Here is a 17,626-nt window from a genome sequence, read left to right as displayed (position 1 = left end):
TCAGCTATCATTGCTTTGCCCCTCTTTGCTTTGTGCTGCAGGGAAGCCCAATGACTGGCAAGTTGACAAACACAATTTGCATTCCCAATAGCACAGGCTGTTCTCTGTCTTGAATGTCCTTCACTTACATCTTAGGCATCAGAGCGAAGTCCTCCCCCACCTGCCGTCTCTTAACTCTGCCTAATTGGTCTCAGCCGTCAGACACAGACCTCCACTCTCCAGAAACCCTCATTTGAAATCCTAGGAAACGAATGTGTGGTCCTACTCGGTGCCCCCATTTCACTTGGTGCTTGTTTCTACGATGGTCCCCCACCACAATGCTGGGCATAGATAAGTACTTCGTAAATATTTATTGAATACACTTAGAACTCTTGCCAAGTCAGCTCTGTGACCCTGCACTCAAGAGTCCTTTTCTGTAAGTAATCAAATAAAAGAATGATATTGACTATGTGATGAGCATTTGAACAGCAGAAAAATCACAGAAAATCACGGAACAGGAGAACTGCAAAGGACATGGACTGTATGATGTGACCCCCAGTCATATTCCCCATCCCTTTTTTAAAGCAGAAGAGGTAACTTTTACCTTCATATCCCAGTAGCTATCATGAGGCAGGTATACAGTAGACACTTTGAAAATGATGGAGGAGGGAAGGAAGGTAGCAAGGGAGGCAAGGAAACAGGAAACAGGAGGAATATGAAAGGAGGGAGAGATTTTGGTGGCAGATTTAGGGCCAGGCTTCCCTCCATCTGACCTGTAGCCCAGCGTTTGCCCACAGAGTCTTTAGGGATTAGTCACTCACCTGTGAGAAGAGGATTCTGGGCAATATTACTCCACTGCTTTTCATTATATGTTGTTTTAGATTCAGAACACTTCTGTCATATGAATGCAGGCAATTAAATATTTTCTACATGAGCCATTTCCTCTTCTGGCAGAACTCAAATTGTTTAATAACACTGAGGAGGGAGGGGAAAAAAGAAAAAAAAAACTCCTCCTGGAACTTCATTTTTCATGATAAATTAGATATTTGGTGATTTAGATTAAACTTGCAGTGGCAAATAAACTGCTGCCATGTCCCCAGACGTATACACTATGGTATGGATGTCAGATCCTTTTTAGTAAGTTTTCAAAATGACTCTCAAATATGTAACGACATCATTCCAGATTAAATGACAGTTTTGAGCATGTGAAAACCCTAAGCAGCATTTATAGGAGTTAGAGACACTAATATAAAACAGTGAATGACCGTGCCGTGCTTAATTTGCTGTTCTTTTCCATTTCCCTGCAGACAGCTCAGGGTCTCTTTGCTGTTTAGAAGCGTGTTTTACAACACCTCCGTGAGCATTTCTGCCTCCATCTGGGCAGGTTCGATCCATTTTCCCTGCTCCTGAGTTCCTCCATGCCATCACACAGATCTGCAATGCAAGGAGAGACCTGTTGGCCTGGCTTTTTCCTAATAAAGGTGTTCTGCTACCATCTTGGGGCCACACTTCACATGCCTGCGCTTAACCACCTCCTGTTCCGTCAGTGGCCAGAGTTCATAAGGGGAAGTAAAGGAAAATGAGAACCCTTCTCAGAGGCATGGTATATGCCCTTGTCAGAGGCATGCAAAATTGTTTGGTTCCAAGGTGAGGTTCAGGAAAAACACAGGGCTAGAATGTAACTCATTAGCAACTATGGTATTAGTCAATAATTTCAAATGCAAAAATATTTTTATGTTGAGGTAATACTGATAAATGAGCCCAATGTAAATCAAATAGGTGCTTTAAAAAATAAAAGGCAGGAGGAGGACCTGGCAATCTAGTTTGCATTGAGCAAGAATGACTCACATTCAACATATTATTTATCAACATATACTCCTGGTTCTTACAGTCCAGCAGACTTTTTTCTTTTAGTTTAGTTTAGTTTAGTTTTATTTTGTTTGTTTGGGGAAGAGGAGGAAGGGCAAGAGGAAGAGAGAAAATCTTAAGCAGACGCCATACCCAGACCATAGCCCAGTGCAGGGGCTAGATCTCACAACCCTGAGAACATGAAGTGAACTGAAATCAAGAATCAGACACTTAACATACTGAGCCACCCAGGGCCCATCATTGTAACCATTATTTCCCATGGCTTCAGTTCTTTCTCTCTATAGCCTTTGTCCATCTGACTTAGTTCTTGAGATAAACATCTATTCTATAGTAATCCAACTCTCCACCTTCTTTATTCTGTCTCCAAGAACAATAACTGCTATTTATTGAACACTTACTGTATTTAAGATTTTGTGCCATACATATTACAAACATCATCTCATTTAATACTCCTACAAATCTAATGACTTTCAAATCTTTACCTTCATTCAGAGCTTCCTGAGTCCCAAAATATTTCCTCTAATTGTCTAACAAGCCTCTCAAATGCAACCTTTCTCCAACTAAACCTGTGTTTCCTCCTACCATATCCTGTTTGTAGTCAAGATCCAGAGGCTCATTCTGGTCTCTTCTCCTTCCTGCCAACATCTTGTTACAAAGTTTTATGAATATAGACCCAGGTATTTCTAAACTCTCTTACTCCCCATAAGAACTCTTTACTAACTCATCTACAGCCATTTCCAAACACATTTCTTAGTGTTAACTAATTTGTTCCTTCTGCGTTCACACATTGACAAGATTGTAGCAAGAGAAGACATATCCATGTATATGCTACAGGGACAGAAATCTGATGGGGCTATAGAGTAGGTCTACAGGTGTAACTCAACTAATGAGTTCACTCCTGGGTGAGTTACAGATTAAGACTATACCAGGTGGGGCTGTCACACAAAGGAAACTTTATTTGAAGCAAATAAAGCAATCACAGGGCATAACTTCTAGAGCTCTGACCCTCAGAGTAAAAGTGGTAGTTTTCTTTGATGTAGGGTTAGGATGAATATTCAGAAAAGGGAACTTTGTCATTACAGGAAAATGTGGGCATAAGGTTGCTCAGTTGTAGTTAGAAAATAAGCCTATACAGGCATTCTATGTTATGTTAATGAAGCTTATATCCCTCCTAAGGCAGAAACTTTAATATTATAATGAAGAAAGTTAACAGTTGGAAAAAGAGGAAGGAGCTACAAGCAAGCTCTGTGGAGGTCTTGAGCTGGTGATCTCAGGTAAGGAATGTGGGGCCTTACTTACTTTGGAGACAGCACTGGGAGACTTATGGCTGATTTAATTATTGTCTCTGATCCAGTGAGGCTATTTCCTGGCCTGGTTAAAACTGTTAATTTTTGCATTCCTTTTGTTCTCTTAAAATCCTTAACTACTGAAATTTTTGTCTTTTTTTTTTCTTTTTTTTAAATTCCGATACCTCCTAGAAAGTTCTACAACAAGTGTGCTTGGGCAAATAGGCACAGATCAAGGAAAACAGCTGGGGGGCTAAAATTACTTCTCTTTCATCTTTTGGAAACCCCTAACTCTTTCTGCTTACATAGGCAGGCACCAAAGATTTTATGAGGATACAGAAATACCTGGGGTGGAAGGAAAAGGTAGACTGACAGGACTGACCAGTTCTTCCTGGTCACTGTGAAGATTTGGGGAGGAAAATACATTAGGCTTTGTGAAAATGCTAACTGTTTAATAAGTAGCCATCCCTGGTTACTGAAACATGTTTTATTTCTCTTTGAATCATTTTTGGTCCACACACGTAACTTTCAACTCCTCTTACATTGCTTTATGCTGATCAACATGGCTGTCTTTCAAGAGAACATTATCCTTCAGCAAAAAAAAGAACCAAAAGGCAGTATGCCCAGATACTGGCAATCATTTGCAAATAGACAAGCTAATGAGTCTCTTAGAAAGAGCCTCTAAATGACTAATACAAGCTAGGAAGGTCCATCAGATAAATGCCTATTTTTGTGCATCTTCTTTAATTGACTTTGACTGACAAGTTGACTAATAACTTTGATGTCAAGGGCTTATGTCTTTTCCATTCTGTCACAAGCTGTAAACAATTTCATGCTGAGTATGATAAAAATGAGACTTTCTGTGTTAAAGGAGAAGGAAATAGTTTCAATTGCTAAAAAAGTTCAGGTATCATTTATACCAAATATCTATATTTGGTATTCCAACATACATACACTTTCATACATTTAAAAAATTCTCGTTAACTTTGCTATTTGCAACAAGGAAAAGGATAAAAATGTAAAACAATAAAGAGTTCAGTCTATTTTGAATTCAGTTTAAGGTTTACAACATGATATTTATATGTCTTAATCTAAAATTGCTTCAATTTACCCAGTTTGTGCAAGGGGTGATTCAATTTCAGATTAATTCAGATTGCCTCAGTAATAGAGCTATTGTCTGCTAAATAAATCCATCATGATAACAATGCTGTCCATTTAAAAGAGAATGTTCTCTGTTTCCTGAGATCTGAGGTTTGATACTGGTTTTGATTTTGCCAAAGAATTATAACATCATTTTATAATTCTTTCCTTAAGAGAAACTGTGTCAAAAATCCAAGAGAATGATACTCATCAATACTGGTCTTTGGTTTTTGCTTTATAAATACATTTTTTTTTTTCTCCCAAGATTAAATACCAAAAATACCAAAGAGGATGAGTATATGTTTGTGACTTAGAAGTTCTTAGGAGATATTTTCAGCAACTGACATTAAGGATTAACACCTTTTCATGATAAAGGATTCTCATTTTTCAAACTTCTCAATAACTTTACAATTATGAAGACATTCAGATGGGATAACAGCATGAATTTTTTTTTTTTAACTTACAAGTGGTCTCAAACAGAACTGTCAAACCATTCTGTATTAAAAAGAACTCTTAGTGCAGTACTCTGTTATATGACCTTTTTTTTTTTTTCTTCTTATTCCATTTTGTTGCTCTCCTACAGTTAAAATATAGAAGAAGACTTAGACTGGGATAGTAAGGAAGAAGCAACATAAAAGTTAGATAATGCAATATGATAAGTCTTGATGTATACAAAAACTTCAAATCCTTTTTTTTTATATTTGCATACAAAGTGGGAAGACTTAATATTAATGATGAGGGTCAAAATAGGCATAGTGAGGATTCTGTTCATATTCATTTGATAAAAAGCAATTAGCAGCTATATCTAAACCAACCTGGCCAGGGAATATGTGCTTTGGATGTATAAAGGGGTTAATTATAGGTGTGTGTGTGTGTGTTTTAATCTTCATTAGTTTTAACATCTTTGAAAGTTGTTTCTTATTGTTAAATTTATGATTACTTTATAATTCAGTTGTTTGCCAGAAATTGAAAAACCTTCTGCTACAATAAAGTTCAAAAAAAGTTATTATAACATAAGAGAAAAAGACAGAGCTAGACTTTACTAGAAAAACAAAGAAAGTACTACGTTCTAGTAGCTAATTAAAATGTATAAAAATAGAATCATATTAGACAAAATACATATTTTGTTCTACAAAGACAGAGAGCAAAGCAGAAAAAGGCATGGAACTCAACATGAATACAATTAATATTAAAACCAATAAATTTCTTTCATGGTCCAGTCCCTTTATTCATGACAAATAAGTTTACACAATATTTCTACTAATATCCTCCAGAGGTCAAAATTCAGTGAAATCAATAGGAAACTAATCTTCTTTCACCACCTGAAATGAATGCCATTAAAGCTTTATGTTCAAACCCTTTTTCTAATGACAAGTCAGCGGTCAGAACAAAGGCTACATGTGAGAATTCTGAAGGAAGGTAATTTGACAACGGTGGTTGTGAGGTCTTGAGACAAGTCTTGTGAAAAGTCAGTGATTTGAGTGGACACAGAAGATCACAAACATATGATATTGATGCTGATGGAGATATTCATGACTTGAGTGCATAGAATGGGCTTGCTTGTTATTTTACTTAAACCAGGCAAATAACCCTCAAAAGAGAGCAGAATACATATCATTATCACTTAATGAATGATAAGACTGAAACTCAGAGAAGTCAAACTCATTGCAGATGGTCACACGGAGATTTATTACAGTGGAATGACCATGAGTTCTCTACTGCTTGGGAATACAGTGATTTTCTTATTTCGCCTGAACTACTTTTTTTATAAAATACTGATAACAACAACTATTAACCAAGAGTTTTTGAGCGTATTAATGAGATAATATATATATGGGGCTTGGTATATTACCTGGTAGGTGGTTAGTAATACTACTAATACTACTAATAATATTCTTCCTATTATTATTACATAACTAGTCAGTCACATTTGAACACATTGTATTAGCCAGCAAGGGCTGCTGTGATAAAAACCAGAGCTGGTGTGGCTTAAACAACAGAAATTCATTTTCTTACAGTTCTGGCGGCTAGAAATCCAAGATCAAGGCTCTGGCAGATTTGGTTTCTGATGAGAGCTCTCTTCCTAGCTTGCAGACTGGTACCTCCTCCTGTGTCCTCACATAGCCTTTTCTTTATGTGTTCACACTCCTGGTGTCTCTTCTTCTTTTAAGAAAACCATTCCTATTGGATTAGGACCCTATCCCTATGACCTCCATTGACCTTAGTTACTTCTTTAAAGGGTCCATCTGTAAATACGGTCACATTGAGAATTAGGCTTCAACTTACGGATTTGGAAGGAATGGGTTCAGTCCGTAACATTCTGCTCTCTGACACCCCTGCAAATTCATGTCCTTCAGGAGCATAGTAATTCATCCCATCCCAACAGCCCCCCGTATCTTAACCGACTCCAGTATCAACTCCAAGTCCAAAGTCTTATCTACATATCATCTAAATCTGGTATGGGTAAGACGTTATGTATGACTGATCCTGAGGGAAAACTCCTTACTCATTGTGAATCTATGGGACAAGACAAGTTATGTGCTTCCAAAATACAGTGGTAGAACAAACACGGGATTAGCAATACCATTCCAAAAGGAAGATGTCAGAAAGAAGAAAGGGGGAATAGTTTCAAGTCCAAAAACTAAGAAAGCATATTCCATTAAATATTAAGACTCGAGAATAATCCCCTTCGGCTTTATGCTCCGCCCTCCAGGTCTATGTGGGCAGGAGCCCCAGTGGGGCAGAGGTCATACCTCTTCAGCACTTGTTGGAGAATCTGCCCCTTTGGCCATGGGTGGTGGCCTTGCGTCTAAGGCCCTGAGCTAATATCTGAATCACCCTCAGAGTCATTCTTTCCTTTTCTTGAAGGACAAGGAGTGTTCACACCTGGGTAGTGGAGAGCTCTATTCTCTTGCCCTATAAAATCCCAGAAATCCAAAAGCTCTCCATTATTTCATTCAGCCTATGTTCCCTTTTCAAATCAGCAGTCACTGTCTATGTTATTATAATCCTCTCTCTATTCCTGAAGTCTGATGGGATGGCTGATAAAATACAGAGACAATCCCTTCTTGAAGTGATTTTCTAGCCACACCTTGCTGTTGTCTCTAAAATACGCTTTCTCATTTTTCACAGTGTGGATAGCTGAGAATTTTCCAAATATTTAAGCTTGGTTCTTCTGTACTTAATTACTCCTTCTTCAATCCATCTCTCTCCTCTCACATTTTACTATAAGCGGTACATACTATATACTATAACACACACTGTTCTATTTCATATCTCCGTGACTTTGCTCATCCTGTTTTCATGCAATACATAATGTTAAGAAATAAGAGATCTCAGGAAGAAACCGAACCACTAAATAGGGACTGTTCAGTAGCAGGACACTGTGATCTGTCATATTTATGTACAGCCAACTTCTATTTAATGTCAACAAACTTTTTTTTTCATTACTTTCCTATACTTATCTAATTTCAACAAATTCTACCTGTGTAGCTGTATTTCCCTTTCCCAGTTGCCTGGGAACACATGCGGTTCAGAAAGTGTGATCATGGGGTAAGTGAGGAGGACTGCCTTATGATCTGCAGCTAGACTGCTATTAAAGACTCTAAGATGCTGAGATGAAGAAGTGATCATTCACTCTTCCCTCTGTTGGGACCTTCCTCAAAGACCTACTATCCCTCCCTCCCTATGCTGGAGGTTGGTGTCATTGTTCACAAACTGGCTTTCCAGGTACCAACATCCTATTACAAAGCCTCTGTTTCCCAGGATGCAAAAGACCTTCCCGCTTCTGCTTATATCATCTTCTTTCATTCCCCTGGGCTGCCATGCTTTTTCATATATTTGACCATGGGTTTAAAGCTCCTTAAAAGTATCTCCTTTGCCTGAAAGGACCCATACTTCTAGCCCCAGATAAAATGGCATCTACTCTATGTAGTCTTCCCTGATATCTCTAGGCAGAGGTAATTACTCCCCCAACTAAGTCTTTATAGAAGTATAACTGTGATAATATAATTACTTATTACTTTACAGGTTTGCTTCTCTCACATGTGAAGTTTTCAGAGCAAAGGTTCTATCTTACTAATTTTTCTGTCTTCAAGGCTAAATACAGTATCTGGTATATAGAAGGTACTTAATAAACGTGGGGGATAAATGAATGAATGACTGCAGTGCATTTCTATCTCTACCCTTCTGAATTCTTTCTGAGCTAAAAGCTGATATACCTTTCTTAAGACCTGCAGTCTTCTACAATCCAATCTAGATTCAGAAATAGAATAAATAGAACAGGGAGCACCTGGGTGGCTCAGATGGTGAAACATCTGCCTTTGGGTCAGGTCATGGACCCAAGACTCTGGAATGGAGTCCCTCATCTGGCTCCTTTCCATGGGGAGCTTGCTTCTCCCTCTGCCCGTTTTACCTGCCACTTCCCCTGCTTGTGTGCTTACTCTCCTCTCTCAATCTCTCTCTCTGGCAAATAAATAAATAAAACTTAAAAAAAAAGAATAAATACACCAACTTCTCCTTTAGTCTTTGTAAGAATTAAGCTGTATTAATGGGGCCCAGCATTGTTTGTGACTGCTTCAGTTGTCGATAGCTGCAAAACTAATCAACATTCTTCACTCTGCATGAGTAGATCAATAGAATTATAAAAATCATTAGTGAAGTACTATGTTACATTTTATAATTTCTCCATTCCCTGTGTCTGCCTATACTTTTGGTCATCTTCTTCCGCTCTATACAGTTACTGATGACTGCAGTTTCAAAGTTTTACATGATCCTGGTTAGCTATTTGCCCAGTATAATTTGTCCTTCCCGATCACAAAAGTAGGCTACTTTTCCTAGCCTCCACTGTACTGGTGAGTTCTGGCCAATGAAACACAAGTGAAAATGTGGTCTACCACTTCTGAGCCTGGTGCACAAAAACCCCTAACTGTTTTCTTTATCATTTCCCCCTTTACCAGCTAAATGAAATGAAACAGGATGATCTCAAAAGTCACATTTTTAAAACAGCAAGCCATGAAATGCAAGGGGACCAGATCTTTGACTAAAGCAATAGTTGACCATGTACCAGCCACCTTAATTTTGACTTTAAATGACAAAGAAATAAATTTTTCTGGTGCTTCAACTATTACAAATCTTGGGGTTTGTTTGTCATTGAAGCTAGCATTATCTTATCTAACAGTTGTTTTATTTTGGATATATGCCATGACATTTAACAAGACTGCAGTGGCTAATGAAATCATAAAACAGGCCCAAAGACTTTGTGTATGTACATGTGCAAGAAATCAGAATGAGGAAGGCAGATTTGTAAGACTCTGGCTAGGGGCTGCTATAACTATGAAGGATTGCTGACAGACCCTCCATTTACTGCTGATTACCCCTATTTAACAGGCAGCTCTCATGCAGCTCCTGCTCCTGCTGTTTGCAAAACTTACTTTGAATATACAATGCCAATTATAGGGACTGCACATGTCAAGGTTTTGACAGGTGTCTAGAGAGTTATGCAATTAATTTTATTTATGCACTTCCTGCTTTAAATGCCCCTGAAAAGAAGAAAATTGACTAATGCATCCTAAAAGGAACACTCATATTTACCTCTTCACCCCAAATTACCGCCACTCTTCCTCCCCACAAAAAAGAGAGAGAAGGGGAGGGTAGGAGGAGAAAAGAAAGTGAAAGAAAAAAATACTGCTGAAGGGAAATAAGCTGATTCAGTAATGGAGTTTAATATGGGATATAAAGTGGCAAAATCCTCTTGAAAGTTTTCAAGCTAGTCATTAGCTGCAAAAGCTATTAAAAAAAAAAATCTTAGAGACTGTGACCAGTGCCAGAGAGGGCTGAGAGTCCTGACACTTCTTTTGAATTCTCAGACAGCAGGGTATTTATCAGCGTTTAGATATACAGATTTAATTATGCTGCAATTACAATTTTACTGTCATTCCTCAAAACTGAGAAGAAACAGGCTCTCCTCTTACTCCTTTCTCAGCGGTTGTGTGATACAGCTTGGAGCGACATATGATGACAATACCACAAGTGCCTCCTTGGCATGCACACGATAACGATACTACGCAATTAAATCATCTAATACTGTGTGATAAGCCCAGCCAAGATAAAGTAAGCTCACTAAATCAGAAAGTAAATCTTCAAAATTAGACAAATGCTTACACATAGAATAGTATAATTACTCTCACGTTCTCAAAAAAGATCTAAACCTCTTATCATATTGCTTTTTACAGTAGGATTCCTTTATTCACTCATTTGATACATATGTCTTAAAACCTCTTATATGCATCAGTGTTTTTAAACTCAGATAAAATAAGTGGCCTATGAATTACGTATTAATTTGTTCAATGAAAAAATTACGGCAAATCAGCAACAGAATAATAGCATTATAAAATACTTGGGTAATATTTATCTTCTAAGGGTTGCTATTCACGTTTGAATTATCCCAAAGGCAAATATCCAATAACATCAAGAATAAACGCAAAAATGCTTGGAGGTAGGAAGTGATGGAGACCTGGGCATATGTCTCCTTCTACCCTCCCTCAGCAGCTCCGCAGAAAAGCAACCACACTTGGGAGGAGGTCTTCAAATATGTTTTTCTTTGAAATAACTTGGAAAACACACACACACACACACACACACACACACACACCCCGCACACACACACATTTGAAAGTTGACATCAAACACAAATTTATCATATGTGTATATGCCTCCAGAGCATGTAATTTTGGGGTTATTACATACTTGACACACGCTATAAATATATATTCTTTAAATCTGTAAAACCTTGAGTATATAGCTATTTGAAGCTTCCATCCTTAAGAGGGAATCTGAAAGAAGGTACAGTGGGTAAACAGAAGGCTGATCAAGTGGTAGACAACAGGTAGGTTAGGACAATAGCACAACATGGATTTTCCACCTGAATGAAATCAGATGTTCCTTCCTTTGTTTCCGGAACGCCTTACTTTTGCTTTCCTGGAACTGTCCCTCTGGGGGCTCTCCTTTATTCTTGGATCTTCCGCTGGTTGATTATCTTTGAGATGTTTGCTCCCAGGATGGCCTACCCCAGGAAGTAATGCCAAGAGCTAGAAGCTTGCCTTTGTTTTGCAAAGTGAAAGAGGAGCATTTGTGAAGGGGAGGTGGGAAGCAGGACTGGCATTCCATACGTGGAATCTCATTTGGACCACTTTTAGGAAAGAGTCCATATGGAAGCTCAAGATTTGGAAGTTGTTTCCTTGCAAAACATCTGAATTTGTATATCATCTCTGCCACCTAAGTTAGAGTATGACTATAACTGAGAAGCAAGCATGAGAAGCAAGGGGAAGAGTGATGAGGGGGTGGGGGCAGAGTACCGACTTGTGGATAGCATTCAATTACAAAAATAGCCAAACCCAGAGAACTCTGCAGCAAGAATGCTGCCCCGGCTAGGACTTCAGAAGTACCTGGGGAAGGGTTCTTGCCCCTCTTCTGCCATTAACTAGCTGTGCCATGACGGAAAACATCATTTAATCTGTCTGAGACTGTCTCCTCATATTTCCACATTCAAATGAAGTAGAATGTCCATGAAATATTTTTTGATCTTAGCCCCTTCTTCTTCTTCCAATAAAACTGAGCAATCTTCTCTCCAGCTCTCTAACCCCTAAGACTTAAGTTTTATACTATGACACTTAAAAGGTAGTTTGCCTAAGGCTTAAGTTGTATAATGTTACACTTAAAAGATGTTGTGGGGTGTGTGTGTGTGTGTGTGTGTGTGTGTGTGTTTTGTTTATTTTTTTGTTTGTTTTTACTTATTTTGTTAATCTTCCCTTTCAGAAAGGGAGCAACTGGCTTCTCCTTTCCTTTGCCTGAAACACAATGCATGACACAAGAGCTAAGAAAATGTTTGCCAAGTGAGTTACTAGAGTACAGTCATTATACCTACACTTCAGCAGTTTAGGGGAATTAAATGAGATACAGTATGTAGAGCATGGAGTTGAAAGTACTAGCAAGTATGTTCAAAAACAGAAGCAGCATCAAGGGAGTGATAAAGAGAATTATAAAATACTGGATATTTTAAGTATGAGGCATATACTAAGCATGCACTCTGCTAGTCAGAAGGCACACAAACTCTAGTATTAAGGGGCAAGATAGGGGCACCTGAGTGGCTTAGGCAGTTAAAGGTCTGCCTTCAACCCAAGTCATGGTCCCAGGGTCCTGGGATCAAGCCTCACATCTGGCATCCGTCTCCTTGCTCAGTGGGGAACCTGCTTCTCCCTCTGCCTGCAGCTCCCTCTCCTTGTACTTTCACTCCCTCTCTCTCTCACTCTCTCTGGAAATAAATAAAATCTTTTAAAAAGGGGTGGGGGGAATGTGTAAACCTAGTGATTCACAGACCTGTACTCCTGGGGCTAATAACACATCATATGTTACTAAAAAAAGAAAGGGGGCAAGATAAAGATCCAAGGGGTCTCAGGCAGGGTCCTTGAGTGTCAAAACAAACAATCCTTGTAGGGAGCATGTAGGGAGCATTCTCTGTAGCAAAACTGTAACTGAATTAATAACTCAAGGCTAGATTATGGAGCTAGAAGAACACTGCATCCATAAGACACAGAGGCATTCTTTGGCTACTAGGAAAGTAACTATAGATTTAAAGTGTTCTTTAAAAAAGATCCAAGGAGACATACTAAATGTGATAAAATAAAATTTAGTTTTGTCCTGCATGCAAATGAGGATAGACCGGAGGAGGTGTTAGGAGAAAGGCAAGGGACGATGAAGAAAATCTTATAGGTTGTGTGCATTTGGACACTGTTAACTATGTATCAGAAATCTAGGAAGTCCTCTTCATGTAGTCTGTAGCTAAGTTTTATTTGGGTAGCCTGACGTGTTTTTTAAAAAGTTTACTCCGAATGTTTCTAAGCACGACCAGGACCTGAAGGTCTGCTCAGGATTCATTATTCTTATGGTCTCACACCTGCCTTCATCACACTGTGAATGCATGAAAGAGAGATGCCATAGCAAGGAGAGTTTAAAAAGTATCACATTTATGTATCGTCCTAGAAGAGGATCAACGGAAAGAAAAACAGGGCTGGAGGAAGGTGGTCAGAACAAAATAAAATGGGCGAGGTGAGATGGTTCAAAATCTAGGTACACAATATGTGGCTAACTACAACAGTGTTCTTCATTTAGGGTCCTCTGCTTCTTTTCAGGCTATGATTGACTTCCCAAAGGAGTCACAGTATGCCGGGCATTCAGTGGGTAACACATTTGCAGAAGAACGCATCGATTCCTTAGGACGCATGTCCCACCGTGTATAATGGCTCGATGGCAATGGTTAAACAAGTGAAGCTTATTTATCTTTCACATCATTTAGTGTCGAAACAATCCTGGACTGTTCCGCTCTATAAATTAAGCCAGGAAGCCCGACTCCTTCTTTGTTGTTCTACCACCTTCAGATAGTTGTCCTGGTCTGTAAGATACAAGATTTCAGCAGATTATCCCATTCCACATTCAATTTCCAAGTTACCAGAGGAAGAAAGAAGAAGATGCATATCCACCCCATAAGGATATGACCAAGAAATAGCAGATACTATTGTACTTCGTATTACATTGGCTAGAACATAGACACAAACAGCCAAACCTAGGTACAAAAGAGACCAGAAACATCATTCATAGGGACATTATATGCCCTGCTATTGAACTGGGGGGGAGGGAGGAATCTCTCATAGTCATTTGAACGGAGAAAGGATATTCAAACACTCGGCAGAATTAATGAAAATCAACAAGCACATTGGTGAAAAACAACAAGAATTTGCAGAAGATAGGTGACATTTTTTTCAGAGAATTTCTGAGTAGCTTACAGAGCAGATGAAATAAGCCCACTCCGCTGATGCCTTTCAAAGTCTGACTCAGCAGGTGAGGGTGAATTAAGTGTTAGGAAGCTTACACAAAACAAATGCAGCCTGATTGTTCCCATATGTGCTTATATTGTTGGCTGCCATAAAACAAAACCTCTCATGACTGAAAAATTGAATTATCCTAGGATTACGAAACAGCTGTTGTAGTTGCACACTGACATGGTGCCAAGATTGAGACCTGGCCCTATCATTTCCTAACTTCAGAACTTGATGTGACAGTAACTTCTATAACCCTCTTTTTATTAATCCGCAGAAGGGGGATATTAACTACTGAGAAGGACCAGAATTAAGATTTGATAAACAAATGCATTATGAAATCCACTGGTTATTAGAAGGTTTTCAGTAAGTATCAGCCAAATCAGAACCCCAGCTATTATGAACTAAGACAATATTTTATGTATTTAACCCTATATTTTTTAAGCTTTATGTATGTAACCCTTATTTGTTCTATCAACTTATATGTTCATGGAATCCATGAACATTAAGTGCAGAGAGTCATTTCTTTCTTTTTTTTTTTAAAGATTTTATTTATTTAGTTATTTGACAGAGACAGAGAGAGAGAAAGAGAGATCACAAGTAGGCAGAGAGGAAGGCAGACAGAGAGGGAGAAGCAGGCTCCCTGCCAAGCACAGAGCCTGATGTGGGGCTCGATACCAGGACCCTGGGATCATGACCCGAGCTGAAGGCAGAGGCTTAACCCACTGAGCCACCCAGGTGCCCTAGAGAATCATTCTGAAGCTCAACTGTTTCTTAGTTACTGTTGTAACTGTTCCTGAAGTTGTTCAATTTGACCTACAACAATAATACTTCAGAATTAGAATGTGTGAAACTTAAAGCTTCAAGAAAGAAAAATACTAAGCCTCAGTTAACGGCAAAATGTGGGTGTTAGGACCCAACCCCATCGTGTTCTGTGGAAGTAAGATCCTGAAAACAACCTCCTGTTCCTTACTTATTTAATAAGCTCTCCAGGTTATTGTAAACACTTTAGAGCTTGAGAACAAATGGCCTAGAAATGTAAATATGAAAAGGCTTATGAACAAACCTAAGGTAAAAGTCTTGTTTTCCTTTGCCTGATAATTAGTGAATAGAATACTAGTGAATAAACCTACATATCTCACTACCATGTAAGCTCATCAGCGATGTTCCAAGCAGTGGGTGACATACACATATTCTCTGTGATCCTTAAATGTCTGCAGTGTAACTGTTACGATCCCCACATTACAATGGGAATACTGAGGTTAAAAGAGGATAATAACTCACTATCTTAGAGTGAGTAAGACATGAAGCAAATATAGGGTTGTTTCAGAGCAAAAACACAGGGAAATGAGGCCATATGTAACAAAAATACTGTCCCTAAGAAACAACAAAATCCTTTTAACCCCAGTCAAAACTGGATGTAAGGTGAAACTTGGGATTGTTTCTTTGGGAGCTTCCGTCCAAATGCAAAACTCCTGAATGGAGAAGTAATGCTGCGTAGGAGGGACATGGGCAATTTTGCAGGTGTTTTCAGGATGCAGACTAATTGGAAATAGTTTTAAGACTGGCCTACATTCCCTTCCCACGGTGCTGTGGGGGGAGCCTTTGTCTATTTATGCTGGAGACTCTGGCCTCATATCTTCATTGCATTCTTTAATTTCACAGGCTTGTACTGCACCATCAAAAAGTGAAAACACATTGGGACTTGAGGATGGCTGAAGGCTGCTTCTCAGAAGCTCACATTGAAAATTGGCTCCCCCGCCCCCCGCCCCCCCATTTCACAACACAGAGTTAAAATGTAATCTTCAACTGCAGGCATGGTATCTGCTCCCACTGAAATGCTGCTGATTATTACCAATAGAGAAGCAAGACTCAGGAAGCAAGAAGGCCACACAGAGAATGCTTTACAGCCTCCCAGGGTGTCAGTCACTGTTGAATAACCCAAGCAAATCTGACTCACAGGAACACAGTGGTTAACTGGTTTACAATCACCAGAGGAAATGTGTTGGAAAATGTTCAGGTAGGATAGTTAGGTCAACTAAGTCTAATGGTTCCTTTGAGCCTCTAGAACACAAGAGCATGCATTCTGCCATTGATAAGTGAATGCATTTAATTGTACTGGAATTCTTAAGTTTTCAATCAGCAATCTGCAACTGCCCCAAATAAATGCCTTCTACACAAATAAAATACGCTTGAGCCTAAATTAACGTAATGTTGAATGGAGAGAATATTTCAGATAAACATTCCTTTAATAACAAATCTTTATGCATAGGTCTTTGATAAGGCTTCTATTTATTGAATATACATCCGGTGCCAGGCAGAGTTGTAGGTGCTTTCCGTATATTATGTCTTATTTCCATGGACTCTTACAACAACTTCATGATAGAAGTAAAAAATGGGGAAATGAGAGTCAAGTTATTCAAGTGGTAGGCCAGTTAGGTATAAAGAAAGAATTAGTACTAGTTCCATTAAACTATGTCATCAGCCACGACAGGGTATTTGTATAGGGGAAGCCTGCCACAAATTCTCATTTTGCAGCGAAGGTGAATGGGAAAATTACAGCACACATTTTCCTGTGTCAGTTTTTCTGTAACTTTCAATTTCTTTGAAACACCATCATCGATATAACTACTCAACAACTTACAGAAATCTTTCACTTTTCAAGAGTAGTAAAAATATAAAGGAAATTCCGTCACATCGGTTTTCTAACCGAGGGAAGGCAATTACAACTCTTTCTTAAATTACATTTTAAAACTTGAAGGTCTTTCCTCAGCCTACATTACTTCTTTGGCTCCTCACCTAACAGAGGCTAGGGGCAGCATGGCAGGAGAAAGTAACTCTTGTGCCATTTACTAGCAGCATGACCTGGAACAAGGTTTTACTTTCTCTGTACTTCCATCTTCCACATCTGTACTGTGAGGGCAATAGTACCTATTCCTGGGGCTGTTGTGTTGACATATTGACTAATGTAAATACAGCATGTTTACAAAGTAAGAAATTAAAAATAACAAATTTGAGTTTCATATTGTATCCCATTCCTCTAAGGAGCCAGAGAAGGATTATTGCATGCAAAATAATACAAAAAAAAAATAAAGAGAGAGAGAGTTGTTTTTGAATCTCAAACTTGTGTACTGGGTAATAAACCTTCAACATTTTTTTTCATAAATTTTTATTTACACATCATACACACACACACAAAAGCACATTCCTCATCACATTCTCCAAAGGCCAACATATTAAGAATCACTGCATCTTACCAGGACGTGAAGCGATTTCAGCATGGATTTTCCAACTTCATTTGGGATACTTCACATATGAGACTTCTACATCTTGAAACCATCTCCAACAGATTCCCTAAGTGAAATGAAACAAAAACTCTTGGAAACATAGAAGAAAATTTAACTCCTTACAACAGTTCTCATTTCAAATTCCTCATGTTAGTTTCCATCTGACTTCTTTTGCTCTAATTCTCAAAACACA

General features: G+C 38.6%; 1 protein-coding gene across 5 annotated transcripts in view; it reads right to left on the bottom strand.

Moving 5' to 3' along the window:
* The window catches only part of LINGO2 (leucine rich repeat and Ig domain containing 2), a 1,169,724-nt gene that overhangs the window by 931,950 nt on the left and 220,148 nt on the right, over positions 1–17,626 (bottom strand). For 4 of the 5 annotated variants that reach the window (XM_032307279.1, XM_032307283.1, XM_032307280.1 and 1 more), the window contains exon 2: positions 17,404–17,500. The exons of the other annotated variant lie outside the window; for it this stretch is intronic. The gene's annotated coding sequence lies outside the window, so the exon portion shown is untranslated. The remainder of the gene's footprint in view (positions 1–17,403; positions 17,501–17,626) is intronic. 5 annotated transcript variants of the gene reach the window in all.

The sequence above is a fragment of the Mustela erminea genome, chromosome 12 (assembly GCF_009829155.1).
Source record: "Mustela erminea isolate mMusErm1 chromosome 12, mMusErm1.Pri, whole genome shotgun sequence".
NCBI classification, from domain to species: domain Eukaryota; kingdom Metazoa; phylum Chordata; class Mammalia; order Carnivora; family Mustelidae; genus Mustela; species Mustela erminea.
This window is presented reverse-complemented; position numbering and strand designations above follow the sequence as displayed.